This window comes from Misgurnus anguillicaudatus, chromosome 21 (assembly GCF_027580225.2).
Source record: "Misgurnus anguillicaudatus chromosome 21, ASM2758022v2, whole genome shotgun sequence".
In the NCBI taxonomy this organism is placed as follows: Eukaryota; Metazoa; Chordata; class Actinopteri; order Cypriniformes; family Cobitidae; genus Misgurnus; species Misgurnus anguillicaudatus.
The window spans coordinates 10,894,775-10,903,189 of NC_073357.2; positions in this window are offsets into that span (position 1 = coordinate 10,894,775).

Genomic DNA, 8,415 nt, shown 5'->3' on the forward strand with positions numbered 1-8,415 from the left:
TGCGTAACATCCATCAGGTGTAGTGCCCTCATGCTTCACCAGAGGGCACTCCCTCTTAGACTTTCAATTGCAATCCTCACTACATTTCCCATAGTCCCCATGGACTCATTGCACCCATTGAACTCATTGATTACATTCACCTGTGTCCTTGTTTGCACCTGTTTCTCATTATCCTGATTAACTCCGGTTATTTAAACCCGGTCATTGTATTCATTCACTGTTTGGGGTTCAATGAGTTCAACTATAGATTATGGATGTGTTGTGGTCAGAGCTGCAGCTAAAACACTTTTAATGAAAATGGATATAATTACTTATAAACCTTTGAGAATAAGATGCTAAATTATTTAGATAATTATACAGATTGATCCAAAGTTTATGAAAACATGGTAGGCATGAATGTACAAAGCAACATTTGAATGTAAGCAATGGGAAAAGATTACCTCATCAGCTGTCAGTTTTCACTGCAGAGATGATGCCAATTATTGTAGCGTTGCAGTGGATGGAGAAAGTAAAACGTGATGTATTGTGTTGACACTGTAACGGCCATTGATCTCCAATAGAGAGGGCTGGAAATCCATCAAAGGTCATTACAGAAGCTTTAGATTCTGCTGAGTACTGTAGTGGCAAAAAAGTCTTCACTTAATTCTTTATAAGAAAAATTCTGAAGCAAAGGTTCCAGGTGCAAAACAGAAATTACTTTATTTGCTTAAGCCAAAAAAGTTCAGATAATCAGAAAATACAACAGCATGTATTCAAAGATCACCCCAACCTCTCTACCTGTCTCTTTTCTGACTCCATCTCTTAAGCAGTAACATCGGATACTTTTTTTTGTCTAAGATGACGTATACACTGCTTGACCCTTCTATCAACGTTTAAGCCTACCACAATTCCCTTATTGTTCGGTTAAGCAAAGCCCAGCGGAGGACTGATTAATAAAACTAGATTACAAAATAAGCCAGGCTTATTTTGTTAAGTCTGGCTCATTGCCAATGGATTTCGTTTCATTAAACAAACTTGAACTAGTTTAACCCCCGGTTACTATTGAAACTTTATGCTTGAAAACAAGCCTGGTCCGGGGCAGGCTAACTGTCAGGCTAAGCATCAGTTGTTGCTTAACTAGACTTCCACTAACACTGAAATGTAAATGTAGTGATATTACAGCTGACTCTTTGACATTTTATTTGACTTTACTAACCACTATCAGTCTAACAATCAAAGAAAAATCAACTTGTATATTAAATTTGATTAATTCTGTTACATTCATGACATGTATTTAATAATATGGTAATGTTATAGGCCTATCAAATGTTGAATATAAATTATAATCTTAACACCCCAATATAAGGATAATAGCCACAGCAGTACAATTTGAATAATTATATTGTTAAAGAAGTGACCAAAAATGCATCTAAATCCATATAATTGCAGTGTATGGACATTTAAAAAAAAACATTGTCTGTCATACAGAAAGATTTAAATATACAACACACACAAGTCAAGTACAGTCATTAATTTTTTTTTATATGCTTGTGTGCATCTACAGTATTTGTATATTTCTCTAGTTGATTTTTTTTCTTGACATTTTTTAAAAGTCTTTATGGTGTCTACATATCTGTAGGAACACAAAGTATAATTATTTGATGCCTTTTGGCATTTTGTTGTAAGGAGTTAAAACTCATGCACTTTTTGCCCGTGATGCCAGAGAAGATTCTCTGTGTCCTGCAGACAATAATTGTTCACACAAGTAGAGCTTCAGAGGTATAATGTGCAGAATTATTATGTGCTTATACCTCAACTGATCCTCACCCTGAAACCATTCATGAAACTTTATCTATCAACACCTAATACTGCACTGTTAAAAAATTATGTAGAAATGACAGAATTACTGTCAGCTGTTTGCCAGTAACTTACTGTAGATTTAAATGCATGTTATTTACTGGCAACAGTTTGTTCAAAGTTAAATGAACATTAAATATTAACAAGTCTTTATCTTTACAGAATAAAACTAAAATAACAGCCCTCATGTCAAACTGAGCACATTTTTACGACCTGTCAATCAAAGCGTTGGTTTTCCTTTTGCGTCCGTTTTATTGTCACGCGAATGTTTGTCATATTTATTGATGTGTCATCAAAAAAGTTTGTTGTTTTGGTTGTTCAGTTTCTGGACTGTCATATTTATGAGCTGTGTGTGTGTGTGTGTGTGTGTGTGTGTGTGTGTGTGTGTGTGTGTGTGTTGTGTGTGTGTCTTTCTCACCCTCCTTTCTCACCCGCAGCCTCTGCGTCTCACAGCGGGGTGTTCAGCGGATCTGTCGCCAATACTACTTTCTTTAGACTAAAGCCTATTTATTTAAAACAAAATAAAAGTTTAATCGCCTAAACCCAATCTCATCTTCTGGTCTGACTTCATTATAATGTCTTCTTAAACCCAAATATGTATGCGTGTCTAGACAATAAATGTAATTCTGTCCGCGTTTTAGATTCAGTGTTTCTTGAACCATGTCTCTGATTAATACAAATACTGCTGGATCTAAACTTTAGTTTTGTAACATCAAAAGTTTCTTTACACAATCAAGAATCAAACATTTTAGATATGTCTGGGTAAACTTATATCTGATTTCACATTGCCGTGTTACTGACATACACAATGAGCTTTTTGGGCACAATTATTTTGTTTCTCGTTGTTAACCAATTTTTCTCCACAAAGATAGGGAATACCAGTATTTTTGTGACCTTGTGGGGACATTTTAGATGAGGGGAACAAGCTTATAAATCAAACAAAATGATGTTTCTTGAAAATGTGAAGTAGGGAGGAGGGGTTTCTGTAATGGTTGGGGTTAGGGAATGGGGTAGGTAAGGGGAATAGAATAATGTCCCCACAAAACATGGAAACGTGTGTGTGTGTGTGTGTGTGTGTGCGCGCGCACTCGTGTCTGGGTGTGTGTGCGCGTGTGATTTTTAATTTTATATTTAAGGGTTTACAACGTTTTATATAATGAGCTGATTATTTAGACAAGGACAGTAATATGGATAAAACCTTTAATGCATAAAGAATTATTTAATAAAATGTTTAGCAGGCTTACAGTTTTAACCAAAAACCCACTACCACAAATACATTTAACAAATGTACAGCAATTTCAGGGGTGATAGTTTCACTACTACCAACAACAAAGTCCTGAATGACATTAATGTCTTTGTTATTGCAACTGACATTGTTTCACAGCATTACACAATGAGCTTTTTTGGCACAATTATTTTGTTTCTCATTATACTAGTCTTAAACATTTAACAACATGCAGGATGTATATTTCCAAAAAGGTGTTTTTATTCGTATACCTTTTTTTAATTATCCATTTAGGGAACAATAACATGTTTGCAAATATTATTTATCAAAGATTACGTTATTATAATCTAGGTTTTTCACTAACGTTTGTAAATGACAACAAATGTTGCTTTAAAAAATGTTACCATGAACATAGGACGCATCACATCAGAATCACATTTGAGTATAATGTTTGTGCCTCAGCGATACTTGTGGCTATGTTATCATATGTCTTTTAAAAGGTTTAAATAATTTTTATATTGTGATTTTCACCACTCACGTCTATAGACATGCGTACATTACACCAGGGGACGGATTATGGCGATGATGTGCCCTGGGCTCGAATGTCTCAAAGGCCCCCTTTACCAAGTTTTTGGGCAACAGCGTTGGACCTATATGCACAGGGCTCAAGTGTTGGTTCACCTCTGCCTGTATGCCCCATCATACAGGATTAACAATGGCACTAATACGCGGGGAGAGAATGCACACAATATTCTGTACTTTCACACCACAAATTGGTTTATTTATATCTCACTAGTATCTGTCAACATACAACATACTGTACAACATACTCAATCAAAAAGATTCTGATTTCTCCCAAATCATAACAGGAGAAAATTCCATAAATTTTACATTTCTACATTTAGCAGACATTTCATTTCATGTGTAACTGTCGTTCACCACAGGCATTGGGTTGAACACACCAAAACTTTTAAACGCGTCTGAAAATGCCTTGAGGATGCTGAATGCCAGCTGTTTTTCAGCCTGAGCGCTTTTACCTGTGATACTTCAGCTGTGAGCCGGTTGGTTGGTGTGGTAATGTCCCGCCCCTCCTCCACTGTAATTGGACGGCTGTGTGAGAACTGCCATTGACGAGCAGAGCTTTTCACTCAAAGTTGAATATTTTTGAACTCTCGGTGCTCAGCGCTGAGCGCGAATAAAACCCAGAGCGCCGGTTTTCAAAGCGGGAAAAAAAAAACAGCTGTTGGCTTATTTGAAAAACGCTGAGTTTCCATTGGAATCAATTGAAAGCATGCGCTGGCCGTGGGTGTAAAATCTTTGGTGTGTCCAGCCCCTAGCTTAGAACAAAAAAGTTGGTTTAAAAAAAAAAGTTGGTTCGAATTTACCTTGGCTGCGGGGTATCTTTCTCGATTTCCTCAGAGAAAACGCTTCCACCACATCATCAAAATCCAGTTCCCTCACAAGATCACATTCAATGGCCATTAAAGACAGTGAATTTAGACATCCTTGACACATTTTGCTTCTTAGTTTGTTTTTTACTCTTGCCATTTAAGAAAATGAACGTTCTCCTTCACAATTGCTGACTGGCAGGGTGAGGAAAAGCTTTTCTTTTGTGCTTTATTTTTATTGATCCACTCGATTTGTTTTTGAGTAAACCGTCTTCTACGTGTGACTTTTATATTACGTAATCCTTTTCACTCACCTCTAGATGTCCCTCTCAAGTGCCCAGTAGGGCCCGTGTGTTAATCCGGTGCCTGCATTACACTGTTTACCTCTTAAACTTAATTTGTTCACATTAGAACAAAAACATACATACAGTATAACAAAATGACAGGTCCATCTGTCTTTTCTCACCCATTGTTAACTCATTCCTTATTTTATGACACTGATCTGTTGCACCGATATTGCTCTAGATGTGGTCTTGTTAAACATGATTGTGGGCTTCCATCTTTAACCCTCTGGGGTCTAAGGGGTTTTTAGGGCCCTGGGGAAGTTTTGACATGCACTGACATTTGTGCTTTTTTCAGTTGCTTAAAAACACATTAAATGGCAAAATTCTCATAACACTGCGTTCAGCACAAACTGGGCTACAATATTATATGATTAACATGTATGTATTTTTGAGAGAAAAATGTTTATGCGTGGTTTTTGAAAAAGCTACATTTTTTAAGTCACTGATACAAGTCCACAAAACTCATGTTTTCCCAAGACTTTTCAAAACAGGATCTAGTAGTCTAGAGTTTTTTTTTTCAAAATGATGTGAAAATCATTTGGCCTACTCATTCACATAAAGCAATATATTGATTTACAATTTCTAAGACAATTTTCCTGAGAAAGGCTGTATGCGTGGAGGTGGAATAGCTCCTGAATAATCTGTGATTGACAGCTGAGGAACAAAAGAGTTGCATAATGAGCCACATAATGAGCCTTGTGGGGGATGTTCAACAGGAATGTAACTTTCTCTGTAGTAAAATCATGATAAGGTTTACTTGGGAATTTATAACAAAAAATTATATATATAATGTGTGTGTATATAGAAATATATTATATTAATTTCACAAGTATACCTTTAAAAACCATAGTAATCATAGTAAAGGTACTGTTCTGGCCATCATAAAAAATGAACACAGGGGTAGTGTTTGGTTGGCCAGCGAGAGTTTTACTTTTGTGCAGTAAACAGCTCAAAATAAAAACTGCCTATCGTTGTCTGGACTCTTATTTGTGTTTTTGTAATCATTATAGTAGAAACACAACAAGGGACAAGCGTGTAAAAAACTTATCAATGTTTGTTTACAGCCGCCGCCATTACTACCTCACGTGTTGATCATGAAAGCAGTATGTGTGCACACGCGAGTGATCCTGTGTTATATAAACTTGCTGTGCTGAGATATGCGCTTAGACGCGACTAAATAAGGATTGTATTGTTTTGCAATCGCGTATTTTATAGAATACTAAGAATACCAAAAACTGCGTCGAGTTTCCTGACTCGTATGTTAATGTGTGTTCCCCCTTGCGTGAAATGTTTGACGGAAGAACAAAGAAAACACTCGCGTCTGGGAGATACTGACACCCATACGCTAGTTAATAAGGATAAAGATGTCGTGTTTGGTGCATTCGGATGAAACAACAAGGAATGGAGAGACTGGATTGTGAATTCCGTATCCATTGACTGCAGGAGGCACGAGTTATGCATATGGATGTCTCTGCTCATTTCACTTCAAAGGCGCGGGGGTGTGGCCATCTCATCTCATTACAGATAATCAGGTAACAAGAGAGAGACGGTACTTGTCCTCCTTCTCATACAGTTTACACCGAATGACAATATGGGCTCTATCTTACACTCGGCACAATGCGCGACGCAAGTGTCTTTCGCTAGTTTCCACCCTAATTTTTCACGTTTAGCGCCGCGTTGTTTAAATAGCAAATGCATTTTGCGCCCCCTTTTTGCGCCCCATGGGGCGTTCTGGTCTGAAAACGAGGGGTGTTTCAGGCGCATTGTTGGCGCGTTGCTATTTTGAGGCAACTAAAATGGACTATGCCATTGACCAACAAAAACCTAGTCTAAAGTCAATGGCGCAATGTGTTTTTATGTTATTTAAAGAGCGCATTAGTAAAATGCGCCTATAAAGGGAGGACAATGCGGGTTTTGCTTATCACAAAGTACATGAATGCGCAGCAGCACAAAAATGCTTTTAAATATGAAAGATTAAAGGATTGAATGTAAAAGATTATTATTGAGTCTCTTGGACATAAATGAGGACTAATTATGAGACGTTAGAAGGCGCAAAGAGCTGCTTCACCTGCAGCCTGGTAAGTAAATAAATGCTTTGCTTTGAACAAATGCATCTGTTTTTAATTGTTTTATTGTATAAATTTACGGATTTATTGTATATGATGACTCTGTACCTGCGGATATGGTGAGATGAGAAACATTTTTAAGTAATGCTTAAAAAAACTCTTTGCTTAAAAAACACTGTCCAAAGTGCTGAAACGGGTTTGTTACAAATAAAGTATTTTTAGAGTACAAAACCTTATCTTACATACTTGTAAATTTATGTTTTGATGATTATTGGATAGCCATACATTTAAAGCAATTACAAGCCTGCTTTTTACTTCCATGACTAAAAGAAAACGGGTTTTAAAGGTTTTAATAAAAAAATAACAATTTCAATACAAGTGAAAAACAACACAATTATTTAACATTAATCTTAAACTGGGGATCTTCTTCCTCCGCTTAGTTTTTTCAGTTTTACAAAGTTTGTCATCTAAATAGGGATTAGACATTAGCGACAGCGCAACTTGCTTTTAAAAGGGGATGAGAGCTGAGTCTCTCATTGGTTTACTGCACGTTACGCCCAAAATACTCCCATTACAATAGGACCAACCTTTTCGACCATGCGCTCGGCGCACAAACCATTTTTTCCGTCGTTAAATTAGCAAAAGTGGATTCGGACACGCCCATTTAGACGTTGCGCTGTACGCTTTAGACAATGCGCTTAGATCGTTAAAAATAGGGCCATATATGTTTTCGATCTCACTTACATCATTTAAAAAGCTGACATTCCAAGCATTATGTAGACATTTTTCTTTTGTTTCTATGACAAGTATTCGTTAAGTTACAGTTTATTTTTCTGACGCTTTTGAGAAAGGACTTCACTGAGGGAGAGACAACAAAACGCGCATCATGTTTATTTTCTTAATTTTGCGAAAAGCACAAGATTCTGTTTTTATTGGGAGTGGGACAGAAAAAAAACTAGACCTAGGGATGAGCGAGTACGGCATTATCTGTATCTGTATCTGTTAACCATATGAATTATCTGTATCTGTACTTGGAGTGGGTGTGGCCTAGACAGGAAGTGGGCGGGGTTTGTCTTGAAATGGGCGTGGCTTTAACCTTTATTTTAAGCATGAAATTAATATATGGGTTGATCAGAAATTGTTATATTTATTGCGGATTAGAAAAAGAGCTATTTTAACGTTCAAAAAAAGTACAATATTTCTGTAAATGTCATGTTTAATTTCTATTATTTAATGTATAATAATACTTGAAAATATATAAGCAGTGGTTTTATCTTTTTAATATGCAGTCATAGTATTGACTTCATTATGTTCTTTGTTATTTCAGTTTTTAATGAATTTTCTATTATATGTGGGAAAATATTAATAAGTGAAAGTTATCCCCCATAACTTTGAATGGGTAGTCAATTTTACATAAGCTAGTTGGACAGAAAAAAAATAATACTGCTCTATGTGTAATTGTATGGCAAGCTCTACATAATATTATACTTCATTATATACTTCATTGTAGCAGTATACATACTTTTATCCTCTGTACATTTCTCCTCATCTTTTTC